Raw genomic sequence first — 14,295 nt, forward strand, 5'->3', positions numbered from 1 at the left:
GGCAGCAGGAGCAGGAAGTGGTAGTCATAGTAAATTTAGGGTCATGAATGAGCTATAATCTTAACACAATAATGTAGTGGGGCTTATGCCCCTCTCAGCTAGTGTGCAGTTGCTAGGTAACACCTAGAGATTACTTTACTACAGCATTCATTGCCCATAATTGGCATCAGGAGCAGAAATGTTTCCCTGCTCCAGCTGTGCTGTGAAGTGGGGTTTCAGGTCATATCCTGCCCCAGGAAGACATTTTAGTATTTGGGGAAGTGGCCACCCAGCACTTCCCAAAAACTTTGAAGTACAGAACTGGTTCAAGGTACCAGCCCCTTGAAAACAACGGTGATATGGCTGGGAAGTTTCTAGAGTCTTGGAGAATGGGTCTGTAAGGTAGAATCCTTGGGAAAGGGATCTTAGCATCTAAAGTTCCACCTGGAACTGTGGAACTCATCCCCCACTGATTCCAACTAGTCTGTTTTGCATTGTGTGTGTCCTTCTCATCCACGGTTCTGCCACAGTGTATCTCAAGCTTGACCTCCAAACATCTATGCCGTCTAGACCTGGGCTTCCACTGAACAAGAAGTGCCAACTGCGTGATGCTTTTCTGATGTGAACAAATAGGTACAAGGAGAAGACTAGCAAATCACGGCTACTTGAGGTATTTGAACCAAAAGCTTCCAATGTTGGAATACAGGTGCCCTGAGCCACTGTGTAATCTGTCCTCCTTCTAGCCAACTCCTTTCATAGACCACCAGGTCATCTAGTCTGACTATAATGGAAGAGGAAACAGCAATATTTTAACAGTTAAGTGGAAAGGGGAGGAAAAACTATGACAAGTTACATTTATTTTTTGTTGCTGAAGGGACATTTAGTGTGGTTCTTAAAAAATCCTGCAGACTTTCTGAAGGATAGCTTAGCAGCTAACTACAGAAACAAGATAAAGCAGATTCCACTGGATACAGGTACAAAAACTCTTTAAAATGGTTCATCTTCCTATCTTCACACTTTGCAGCAAACTTGATACTATGAACTATGTGGTCATATAGTACTTAGGATGCCACTGGCTAGAACCTACCAGTTTAGATTTGGCCCAAATCATACTGTAGACAGATGCAAACATATTGCCACTGATTAAAAAAAAAATTAAATTTAGTTACTATTTGGATGAGGAAGCTAAATCTGTGGTTCATGTATTTTTGAATTGACTGTGGTGTGATGGACCAGCCATCTGTCCTGCATGTGAGAGGTTCAGCTTGTGTCTAGATACTGATGGTAATAATGGCTAGCAGTGTTGGCTAAGCAGTGTAGGAAGATTTGAAAGTATTCAAATAATAATTGATCTTAAATTACTATTAGGAAAAAAAAACTTCTAAAGCTTTTAAAGGGAAAACAGGGCTAGTAAGTGTGATAGCCCTGCTTTAGGTTCCTTGTTTCAAGCTAAACTTCTCAGTTTAATTTTAATCCTTTTGAAAGGCATTGCTCCTTCTTTAAAGATGGAACACCGCCCCCTCACAGCTCTGAAGCTGCGGAGCACCCCTTTTTGTTTTCACAAGCTGAAAATAAAGTGTTCGCATGAGCTCATTTACAGAGAGTGGAGTTGGCAACCTTATCAGGAGAAGAGAAAGGAGCTGTGAAGATGAAAAGCTATCACAGTGACAGAAGTCTTTATTAGGTTGGGCAGTAATGGAATGTGGTGTACACAGGATAAAGTGACGGCTATCTAGAGCATTTAGGGAAAACTAGAACAGTAATCATGTTTTATGTTGTTCCAAGTCTGGTGTCCTTGGTGATCCTGTTGACCGTTGGGATGTTTGGAGTAAAAGGGTGGACTTCTTGTAAATAGCATGTTATACCAGGGAAGAAACTACAGTTAATTTTAAATAACCCACCCGTGCTTGCTCCTTGAGACACAATGGTCACCAAAACCATTGAAATAGAGACAGTAAAAATATGTAAGATTCACGATTAATTTTTTTAATCGTGATTAATTTTTTAGAGTTAATTGCGTGAGTTAACTGCAATTAATCAACAGCCCTAATAACATTTTAACTTTGCATTCAAACCAAGGGGCAAAAATCACCTCTGTGATCTGCACTGCAGATCTCTATTGTATCAGTGAAAGTTTTGTATATCGAGTATGCAAGGGAGATATGCAGGGCAAATAATTGATCATTTATGGCCCCCAATCCAAAGCCCATTGAAGTTAATGGAAGTCTTAAAAGTAACAAAAGCTACAAAATATGTCACCAGAATATAGACCTTCCATATAACTATACTGAGCCAAGTTGTCAGTTTCACACAGCAGATTTCAACTGTGCTCTGTGTGTATGTGGAATTCCCCATATAATGTAATTGCACAATAACCTTACATGGGACCCCATTGTGCAGTCGGTAGTCAGCAAAATTCCCATTGCCTTAATCCACTTAGCACACAAATGCACATCTGTTGTCCATGCAAACATCTGTTTTTTGGAGCAGCAACTATTGTTCACATGAACGTGTGCTTGTGTGGGCAACAGCCTGCTTTGCACGTCTGTGCACATATTTTGGAACAATAATTTAAGCGTCTCTTAAATATTAAATCCATTATGGATTAAATTCGGGCAGACCCTTCAGAATTTTTCATGTATGCTGTACCTTTGCAGGAGTGCTTGTGTGAGTACATACTAATCAATTCAAGTAAGTGTGGGACAGATTCAGCAACTGAGTTCACAGTTTATAGGTCCTCAACAAGGAAATTTTCCAGGAGGGCCCTGGAATCAGAGCGTCACCACATTTTAGCCTGTGCACTCCCTGGTCTGGCTGCTCTGCGTCTTGAACAGATCATTCCTGCCATGGATAGGAAGGGAATGCGCTAAAACCCATTGACCAAATCCCATTGTCTTTAATAGGAACACTGTTAGGCCTTTTTGCATAATGAATCAACTTTGTATTGATAATAAGCAAATAATACATTTCTATAGAACTGCTCCCTATCATTGAGGGGCCTTTATGGTTTTTATTTTCATTTAAGGTGGGAGGTTTGTTTGGGTTTTCGTTCATTCTGCTGCTTTTCCATCTTCATTAAGGTTTCTTCCTCTTACCAGTCCTGGATTAAAGCCATGGCAGTTTTGTTTAGGAAATAGTATACTCACAAAAATCCCTTTAGAATTAGTGGTACTTTAACTAAGTGGGATAAATGGATAGCTAATTGTTATTCTGGTACTTATACATTTCATAGTCCTATGAAATTAAAATAAAGACCTGCAGTGCTTTTAGAGTCATCTCTGGCCCGCCAATAAAAACAAAAAGGCTTCACTTCAAATGTTGAATTGCCTTTTTTAAAAATGCCTTTAAACCATAGATCTCTCTCTCAATTTAATTAAAACGGTAGAAGTTGTGCCTGAACCATACAGATCCAGTGAGAATGGTAATTGATTTGGCTCATTTCTCTTTTTTTTTAATCACAATTAACAATAAAACACTGCACATTTTGGTTAAAGAGCTGAGAAATAACAATGAAAAAGAAAGATAAATGGCTGTAATGCTGCTTACCTTGATGTAGTGGGTACTTTGAATATTATTCATGCTGGAAAAATTCTGCAGTCAGGACTTCAGTGGCATGAGTTCAGTGGAAGTTTTGTCTGAGAAAGGACCGCAGGCATTAGCCCATCAACCAAATTGTACAAAATGAGTTAATTTCAATAACAGACCTTTTGTTTGTATTTTGCAACAGGCGGCTGATCCTTTTGTATACCCACATGTAGCCTACCTCTCAGTAAAGAAAGATTATGATGGAAGGAATTTACTCAGAGATCACAGAATCATAGAATATCAGGGTTGGAAGAGACCTCAGGAGGTCATCTAGTCCAACCCCCTGCTCAAAGCAGGACCCACCCCAACTAAATCATCCCAGCCAGGGCTTTGTCAAGCTGAGCCTTAAAAATCTCTAAGGATGGAGATTCCACTGCCTCCCTAGGTAACCGATTCCAGTGCTTCACCACCCTCCTAGTGAAATAGTTTTTCCTAATATCCAACCTAGACCTCCCCCACTGCATCTTGAGACCATTTCTTCTTATTCTGTCATCTGCCACCAGTGAGATAGACTTACCTAAACCCTACATGCCTGATTATTCACACATCATGGGGCTTGGTTCAGTTCCCTTGGTTAAGACCACAGGGGAAAGGCAGATTTCCGCTGATGAACATGCAAAATGGGATTTTGATGTAATACAGATGATAAAAACATTAAAGCACCCCCATTTGAGAATTGGGCTGGCCTGATAAAACTCTTGAATTTTATGGAATTTAAAAGAATAGAAAAAGACATTTTGAAGTTTCTGTCCCTTCTAGAGATGAGAGGGAGAAAAACCAATGTGCCATGAGGACCTGGATGCTGTGCAATGGATGGTAAACTTATATATTGTAAATTTGAACTTAAATTTCATTCTTTTGGGACATGTGTTGATCACTGGAGGAGTCATTCAGGAATTTCTTCCTCCCACCCCACCTATGTACAGTATTGCACAATTGATTAAATGCATTATAGGAAGGACCAGCTTTACCCAGAAGCGCTAGAAGCACTTTCCCACAGGCAGGGTACTAATGGACCTGTGTTGCAATCTAATGCAGTAAGGCACATTTTCTGTTCCTATAATCCTATGTACATTTCTGATTTGATTTTGTTTTTATACTTTCAAAAGTCTAAACAACATTAACTAATCAGTGTGAACATTGTTCTTTTGGAATCTCAGATCACATTGTGATATGTGAGCCCTATAGGCATAATACAAATGACAGGGCCCAGTCCAGTACCCATTTGAAGTAAATTGAAAGACTTCCATTCATTTCACTGCGAGTTGGATTGGGCCCACGGAACTCAAAACAAACCATAATTTTTTTTCTCTGCCAACAAAGGCAAAACTCTTTGGATTGCTATTTAAGGTCCTGTCTGGAGTAGTTAACACCTTCACTTGCTTGGTAGCTGCTGCAAAGTATGCTTATGACAGAGACTTTGTTCCATTTCCCCATAAAGCTCAGCACATCAAGCCTTCCCTTCTGACCATATGATGCCACACTAGGATTTTCCCTAGGTACATTATGGCTTGCCTTCCTTAAGCAGGATTAAAGACCTTCACTTGCAATTAAGTGTAGCATTCAGCATTTGGAATCCAAACCAGTTAAGTTCATTGCTACATTTGAGTTCTGACAAGGGTTGTGTACCTTCACGGTAATGTTTTCCTTGTGGCACATGAAGTTTAGCGTATAAAGTGGATGTGGATTTCATTACGAGAGTGTAGTAGATGATCCAGAGTAGTAGCAAGTGAATGAAAAGTGAACATTTTAACAAGGGTGTACAATGAGCATCTTTTATAACATCTTAAATTTTGATGTCACTAGAAAAAATAAGAACCCTGAGTAAGGAAATATTATCCTCCAATTTAAGAAAATAAATAAATTAAAAAGCAGAGCATTTTTTTCAGTTTGCTGTTTAATATATAATCAGGGGTTTTTATCATCTTTTATAGAGATAGGTTGGGACCCAAACGCCTCTGAATTTGGGAAGATTTATATCCAAATTACAGTTTTCTCTCTAATGAGAAAACCAAAGTCCTGACTCTGAATACCCCCTGAATTCTACGGAAGTTCTGATCTGGAACTTCACAGCTGGTCCCATGTTCTGTAGTGGGTTGAACCAAACCCCCAGCCTGAATCCTGCTGAAATCTGAACCCCCCTGAACTTACGCTGGTAAGAATTGAAACAAGATACTAATCTGGGTCCAAACTTTGGAGCTTGTTTTCTTTGTTCATTTTTTTTATATTTAAAAACACAGAAATCATTAAAACACAAAAGTACTGTGGAGTACATAGCTTGTATGGCCAGGTCCTAATGAGTACATCTACACTGCAGATGGGAATGAGTCTCGCAGCCCCAGTAGACAAACTCACACTAGCGGGTCCTGAGCTTGCATGCTAAAAACAGCAATGTGGATGTTCTGGCTTGAGCAGGAACTCGGACTCTGAAGCCCACCCAACCCTGTAGGTTTCAAAGCCCCAAGCTCCAGCCTGAGCCAAAATGTCCACACGGCTCTTTTTAGCATGCTAGCTGGAACACCACAAGCACTTGTTTGAGCCCTGCTAGCACAAGTCTGTCCATCCAGCTGCAATGTAGACATACCCATTTGTGTCCAATCTTTAATTACTCGCCAAACCAGCTTCAGTAAATACCTATTCTCAAAATATTTTCTACAGTTCTGAGAGTAATAGACTGCACAAGAGTATGACACAATATAGGGAAGTTTGTTGTATGGCCACACTTTTGTGGGGAGGGGAGAGAAGAAGGGCCTGAGCAGATGGAAATCAAGCACATGAATTGAGGAGAATAATAAAGGGACATTAATCCACAGTACCACACCATCTCTGACACAGTGGCATAAGCAATAGAAAATAACTTAACTCTGAGAGGTAGGGGAAAGGCAGTAAAAAATGAATTGTGTTATAGTTTCTAAAACCTGCCTCCATTAAAAAAACAAATGTGCCTAAACAATGGCAAGGTGTGTGATGCTCACATAAATCTCCCACTTCAGCAGATGGGAAACATGTAAAACCTTAGGAAACAGTATCAGAAAATACTATAAATGTTAAGACGGCTGAGATCATAGATTAATAAAGATCCAACATTCAGTCTCCAGGGTCTTCCTCATCGGATCCATCCTCACTGCCGTCTGCTTTGATTTTCTCCAATAAACATGTGGCTGACTCTTTATTCCCAGAAAACATATTGATGCTCCTTATAAGTGACACATAATTTTGCTGGATATAAGATAGTTGCAGGCTTGTTCTGCAACTGCCAATTCCTTCCTTTTCTCCAGGATGATCAGGCTAAGGCCCAGAGGGAGCAAAATCAGTTTGTATCCCTATGATCCCCTTCATGACATAGTCAAGATCCTACCCCTGTCATGTGGCTGTCGTAATGTAATGATAAGCAGTCTGCTGCCTTCTCCAGACCTCTGTGCACATTTAAGAAGAAGTTCAGTGTTATAGAGCATCCTTCTGATCCTCCTTTAAATTCATACTAAGTAGTGTAATGAGCATTCTAATGAAGGTAAATGGATCCAAATCTTCCCACTGGGATCAGAGCTGTTTTCTGGCATGAGCACAGCTTATGGCTGAGGGAGGGAGAGAGGGGGGCCTGATCCATTGGATGGGGGATGGGGCAGTTTAAAGGACAGTACCCAAATTTAATGTAACACTGTGGGGTTTGCTGCTATTCCAGAGCATTGATCAAAGAGGGAGGGGAAGGACAGTGTCAGGGGACGAGATTCCCCAGAATAACCTTACTGGGGAGGAGTGGGAGGGCTATAATACTGAAGCCAGCTGTGATCTAAGGATCCCATCACTCAGTGATCTCCCCTGGGGCCGATCCCTGCAGGCTTTTTTTAGTGTTTCTACTCTGGCAAACTTCCACTGTGTGTCAGAGACGGAGTTCAGTAAGAGTTTGCCTGAGTAAGGAGTGAGAAAAAACTGAGTAAGGACTTTAACATTTGGCTCTTGGCTTTCAGTAAGCATTAAACAGAGCTTTATAACTGATTAGCGCTTGATTGTGACATTTAGGCATTGGGCAGCATCTAGAATCAAAATCCTTTTCTAAATGCAGAGGGAAGGGAATACACTGCAACATCATTGCTTCCCTCTGTAACCATGGCCACCTCCCTTCAGCACTAGGGACTGCAACTGTTCCCAGTGCTTGCATGGGGACTAAATAGGGTTCAAAAGACTTCTTGCATTGAGCTCCATGCCAAGATCAGGAACCATCTGGCCTTTACAGTCTTTAGTCATTATCTCACAGTTCTTAATATACATTTGAGTGTTAATTTTTGGTTGGGGTGTTTTAGCTTCAAGCCATTCCTAGTGTTTTTCCACAGCTCTCTTTACCTTCATGATCAGATAGGTTAAATGGTCCATAGTTTATAGTTTGTCTAGTGGTGCATATAACTAACTTCCCATTTTTGCAATGGAACAAATCTAGTCGAGTCCTACAGGAGCAACACCACCACAACTCTGCTCTTCTAACAGGTGATTTGAAAGGTCAAAGAGTATTTATGGTCAGTATTTTTAAGGTTAAAATATACATTGCAGAATGAAAAGTATTTGTGTTTACTCTTGCATCTATGCTATTTTCTTCCTTTGTTTGGGGTTTTTGCCCCAGGAAGGAGAAAGGATTAGTAATAAAAGATAAATTCCCATGTATCTTTCCCCCTAAATATAGATTATGTTCTTTTAATCTGGCTTTGAATGGAAGTAAAGAAGTCTTAAAGCTAAATGATGATTATGCTAAGAGCATTTCTGGCATTGTTGGCAATAGAACCATTCAGTTACATATTTTCCATGTGTTTTATTTACCCTTTTTGTGCATCTTCTAACTGGTAATTGTCACCTCCTGACCTAATTAATTTTACATCTTTAATATTGATGGCAAAAATGTAGAACTATCCTCATGTTTATGGAGGTCAGATAATTTTAGGATTCTGACTGGGATGATGCAAAAAGTAGAAAATAATACATGGAATACACAAATAATTAAAAACTATGCTCTGGGGAATCTATATATTGCATAAAGACATTAGCAAAACTAGCACTGAGATGGATGATTCCTTTCGAAGGGAAAGGTAACAGTATTCAGATTGCCTCAAAATCATCAGTGGTAAAATTAGACAAAGAAGGAGAAACTCTGCCTAAAGTATCCCCTGTGTAAACGTGCAAGAGAAGAAGGGGGAGGCATGTGAGATGAGAGGCTGAGAAACAGACACTGCTTGTTTCATGTAACAGGCATTGAGAAAGTACATGTAATGATTTGTTTGTAGTTCTTTTTACTTGAAACTTCAGATGCATTTTGAACATTGAATTAAAAATCAACTGTTGCTGACTTTTGTGATGGTGTGATCTGTAACCAGCAAAGCAGTAACTTCTTCCCCACAGCTTAATGAGATTGTAAACAGGCGTGACCTGAAAGCTGTCAGCCAATCAAATAACAGAATTCTGAAAAGGTTAAATAAGTACAACACTTTATTATTATAGCATATGATATAGCAGATGAGCTATTACAACTCTGAAACCTTATTTCGGTCACTACAACTGTGACCAGGGTAAAAAAAAAAAAAAAGGCAAGGCATGAATCTATTATACTTGTGTCATCTGCTCTTACCCTGGTATAAATCTGGGTAACTCCTCTGGCTTCAGTAGCGTTATTCCAGATTTGAACTGGAGTGAGAGAACAGATTTTTGGCCTCTTGATTTTACAGTGCTATGTTTGTGGCCCCAGTCCTGCAAAGACTTGTGTGTATGCTTAACCTTACACACAGTGAATAGTTCCATTGCAGTTACATTGGGCATAAAGTTAAGCACGTGCATAAACCTTTGCGGGGTAGGGCCTATGATAGACTGTGCCTTTCAAGAAATATGTTGATTTAATCAAAAACAGAGATGCCTATGGTTCAGCAAATGTGCATAGAATTCATTCAGGATACAGAACGTAGTCATTTTGGTATCTTTATTTTTTAATCATTTTTTGCCTTCTTACCTAAAAGTTTTTATATGTTACCTATGAAATTACACTGAAATCTCATTGTATTCTTTTTCATTCTAACAGTTACCCTTACTGTTTAATCTAAAATGTTTTCCTTCCATGAACATCTTTGTATACAGAGCATCTTGAATAGTGAAGTGGAGCCTCTTTGGTGAAAAAGAATATTTCTTATGACAACATTTTTTTTGTTAATTTAGTCTGGCTAAAATTACATACATATTCATGCATCTTAATAAGAACAAAGCTTTACTCTTGGATATTTTCCATAAATTTGTCCTCATAAGCAATTTGATAGACGTCTACTATAACTGTAATGGTTGAAGTTTACAGTAAATCAGTCTCCCTGGTTTAAAAAATCTATAATTTATTAACCCATTCCTCAAAGGTCCAACACTTCATATAAGATTACAAGAAAATCTTGTCACTATTTTTTATTTTAGAGCAGGGAGCATTTTATAATCGGAGTATATTGTCTAATTGTTACAAAATTTATTATGTTTTACTAATGTAAAATCAATTTAGCTCATGATATTAATTGAGCGCAAGATTATGGATGGCCAAAAAGGGCTTCAAAACATGAGCCCATTATTATAACTATGTTTTTCAGCTAAGGTTTTCTATAGTAAGTCTGATCAACATTTAGCTCTGACACTGATGTACAATTGCCATACTGGCTATGTGGGTTAACCATTGTAGTGGTGTACACAAAGCTTAGATAACATAATTCAAGCTGTAGTATTGGTAATTTGATATCACTAATTAACTTCCCGTTAATCATTGAAGTATTAGTCTGAGAACAGATGCAGATGCTGCAAGTAGGATAAATGTCACCCCAGAGTACTGTGACAGACAGTGTCACAGAGGGATGAGGGGGGCACCATACAAGTTGACTGGTAAATCTGCTACCCTGTGGTCAAAAATACATTGTTAAATATATTCACTTACAAATAAAGCTCAAGATGAACAGTAGACTACATTTTTGTTTCCATTCTCAGGACTTTTATCTGTATCATTTAGCACAGGTTTTATTAAGTACATTGAAAGGTTAACTCTTTGTCTTTTTTATTTTCTTATTTGCTGTTTTGCATAGGTAAAATGTTTAAACTCAGTGTTGCCAGCTTCTGTGGTTTTATCATAAGCCTGGTGAAACTGAATGTTTTATTAAAGCCCTAGCTCCTGGAGTCAGGTGATTACATGAGAATCTCAGCTTGCATTTTTAAAAAAGTAACTTTCTAGCTTTCATGGTTGTAGAGAAAAGATTGAAGAGGTGAACTCCACAGGCTCAAAAACCAGAAGGTAAACAAAAAGAACACAACATTTATAATTTTTTAAATCTCATGATTGCTCGGGGACCTGACCTTTAAACTAATTAAAGAAATACCATTACCAGAAAAAAATGAACACTTTTTTTATTTTTAAAACCTCCTTCCCTAAACTACTCTTAGTGCCTTAGTACCGTAGGCCCTGGCCTTGCAAGTAGTTCCATGTATCTGCTTCCATGCTTCCACCTGCACATAGCACCACTGAAGTCAGTGGGTTCTGCATAGATATGAGGGTCTGTCCATGTGAATCCAAGTGTAATGACCGTGTGTAGGACTGGAACCTTCTACCATAAACTGATATAATTTTAAAATCTAATCTACTTTTCATTATTTCTATGGTATATTTCTCACTCAACTTGTATGACAGAACTAGACTAGTCAATGTCACTTTTGTTTCAGTTTCACTTTCTGGTTCTTATGACATGGTATCAGGTCATGATATAAGCATTTTAAAAACCTCTTACAGGCACACTCTTTTTGAGTATGGATTTCCCCACAGGAGCTGCAAACCAGGCACTCTGTAACATACAGAACAGTTATGAAGGCCTCAATCCTGCAAAAACGAGGGCATTTGCTGAATTTTATGCACGAGTAGTGCCTAGCATTCAATTGAACTCTTCATAAGTGTAAAAACAAGCAGTTTCACAAGCATTTGCAGAATTAGGGCCTGAGTTAAAGCACTCTTATCTTGGAAAAACCACTGCTGATATACCCCAACTTCAGGAGATGTGCTGATCCTTGAAGGCTACATATCTAAGTTTAAAACGGAACCCCCAAAATGATCTTGGTTTATATAATCCCTGAGTAAAGGCTTGAAATTGACATGGGGGAGGGATCCATTTTTTATGTTACTACATGGAGAAGAAGAAAGAGAGAGTGTGCTGCAGCATATTCCAGAAAAATATTTCCTGTCTAAATTCAATTCTGGGTCTGATCCTGCAGCCCGACTCATGTGAGAAGATGTGGTAGAATATTATTCCCAAGTAGTTTATCCAATTAATTATTTGTTGAATACATTATTTATCTACTCTTCTACCAGCTATATAGACTTTCATATGCTATTCATCAGACACATTATTCACCAACTTGTTTTTCAGCAAAAGAAGAATAATTTATTTGCAGATAATTTTTCCTACTATTCAATAAGCTGTAGACATTGGGTCTTTTTTCCTGACACCTCTGCAAATAAAACCGATCCTCCTTCCTGGAAAGACATACCTTTCTTCTTCCTTCTGACCGGTCAGCAACAGAATATTTCAAGCCACAAAATAGCCAGTATTAGTAGGCAATAGCAGCAAGTTGTCATTTCACAAGAGGTCATTTATTTTATAGTGGTATATTTTCATTTAATGTCCATCTGAACAGAAAATCTAAAAGAGATTTGCCTTTGTGTTGAATGGGGGTTTCTTTAATTCAGTGCAACCTGTGTCTTGAAATATAAGATATGTTGCTATGGTTCATTCTTCTGCCTTTACTCTGAGCTGTTTCTTTCATGCCACGAGCAACACTGCAAAGGAGGATGCTGTGATATGGCATGGCAGTACCCTCCAGTGTGAGCTTATCACCGTAAATTAGACAGATATTTTTCCTTCTAAATGCCAGGTAAAGATTCCCATTATAAAGTAAACAACTGCCCCAGAGAGAAGTAAGAAGGAGGGGGTAGCAACCTGGGATCACAAAGTCCTTGCTGTCACAACGTGTGGCTATTTTTATCACGAACTGGTATAAGCCACCACTGGCCTTTTCTTTTGTAAGAGGAAGCATTTTAAGATATAATGGGAAATGGTATATGGACAGGAAGAAGATTGTACAGAGAAGTGAGGGCATTTGCTGCAGGTACAAGTAACTAGTAGAGTGCGCGAATATTATCTTGGTGGATATTATAATTATTATTTCTATTTCAGTAGGGTATAGAGGCTCCAATTGTGGCCCCATTTTTATAGGCATGTATGAGCACTTAGAAAGCAATGGTCTTTATCCCAAAGAGCTTGCAATCCAAGACAACAAGAAACACACTAAAGGGAGGAGGAGAGGAATACAATCAAAAACATGCCTCAATTTATATACATTATAGATCCCATTTTCAAACCAGGGCACTTAAAGGAGTGCCTGCATAAAATCCAACCTCATCTGTCCTGTGTCCAAAACCCACATCTGCATCTGTAAGAGGTGTTTATGTCAGTCCATTTTTGTGTGCAGCTCGCGTACACACATTTTTGTGGGCCAGTTTATTGGGAGTACTCTCATTTCAGAATGTGGCACTCTGTGTAGTCTCCTGAATTATGCCAGTACATTCTAACAAGGGGTAAGATTTTATCTAGTCAGAACATAGACTGTGATTAAACACAGCTCTGACATTAGAAAATGCATTAGTGGGAAGAGGTGGTTTAAGCTTCCTGGTTTATTATTTCTCGGGGCAGCAGGAGCTGGACTTTGTAGGGCCCTAAAAACGGGGAGTGGGAAGTGGATTTCAGGACTGTGACAAGAAGTTGGTGTATCCTTGAGGACTGAAGTGCAAAGTTGGGGAGGTTCCACAATGTATGGCCTGGTTCATGAACAGTGACAGAATGAGGGAATAATTATATAGTGCTGCAGCAACAGAAGTATGGTTTGTAAATGTATTGAGTATATGGGAAATAATTGTTTAATAGCAATATGGCTTGGTAATTAAAAATCTATCCCATCATACACTTCATTGAAAACTATAATTAAAACTATAATTTGTTGACTTGTTCCAAAATTAGTATCTCATTTTGTGTCAACAAGAAGCTTAGAAACCTCTTTGCAATCCAGGGAAGCTCAAGGAATGAAAGAAGTAAGAGTTAGTCTGCACTATTAAGAGTGATCTTAAAATGAAAAACAGATGAAAACTAAATTTTCAATTAAGAGACTTAAAACAGTTATAAGTGAGAATCAAGCCCGTAGTATTTCAATGAAGGCCAATTTAAACTTATCTGGCAGGGTAAAGGAGCCTTTAATCGGGCATAAATGTAGTGTTCCCTTTTACAGTGCCAGATGAGTGTAAATTGAGAATTAAGCCCTAAATCTTTAGAATCATATTCTGCTCACTTTATTTTTCCAAGTAGTCCCATTGAACTGTCCTTGATGAACTGTCCAAATAGAATTTGGTCCTAAAAACCTAAAAAGAAAAGGCATTTACATAAACATAAAAGAAGATTTAAAAAAATACGGAAGGATCATTTTGTCTGGGGTTGTTGGTGTAAACAGCTCATGTTTTTAACCCTATGGGGTATATTGAATAATGCATCTATTTAGGGGCCTAAATTTTTTATGGTGTTCCTTTAATTTACTCCAGCTCTGTTCCAGGAAAAAGAAATAACTTCTTCTGGGTACAAGTCGTAATTCTAAGCAAGGTTCTTCTCAGTCTCAGCACTACTGAGATTATCACTTTACATA

General features: G+C 38.6%; 1 protein-coding gene across 14 annotated transcripts in view; it reads left to right on the plus strand.

Annotated features, from left to right (window-relative positions):
• The window catches only part of ESRRG (estrogen related receptor gamma), a 486,133-nt gene that overhangs the window by 388,558 nt on the left and 83,280 nt on the right, over positions 1-14,295 (plus strand). The gene's annotated exons all lie outside the window — the stretch shown is intronic.

Source organism: Lepidochelys kempii, chromosome 3, assembly GCF_965140265.1.
Source record: "Lepidochelys kempii isolate rLepKem1 chromosome 3, rLepKem1.hap2, whole genome shotgun sequence".
Classification (NCBI taxonomy): Eukaryota; Metazoa; Chordata; order Testudines; family Cheloniidae; genus Lepidochelys; species Lepidochelys kempii.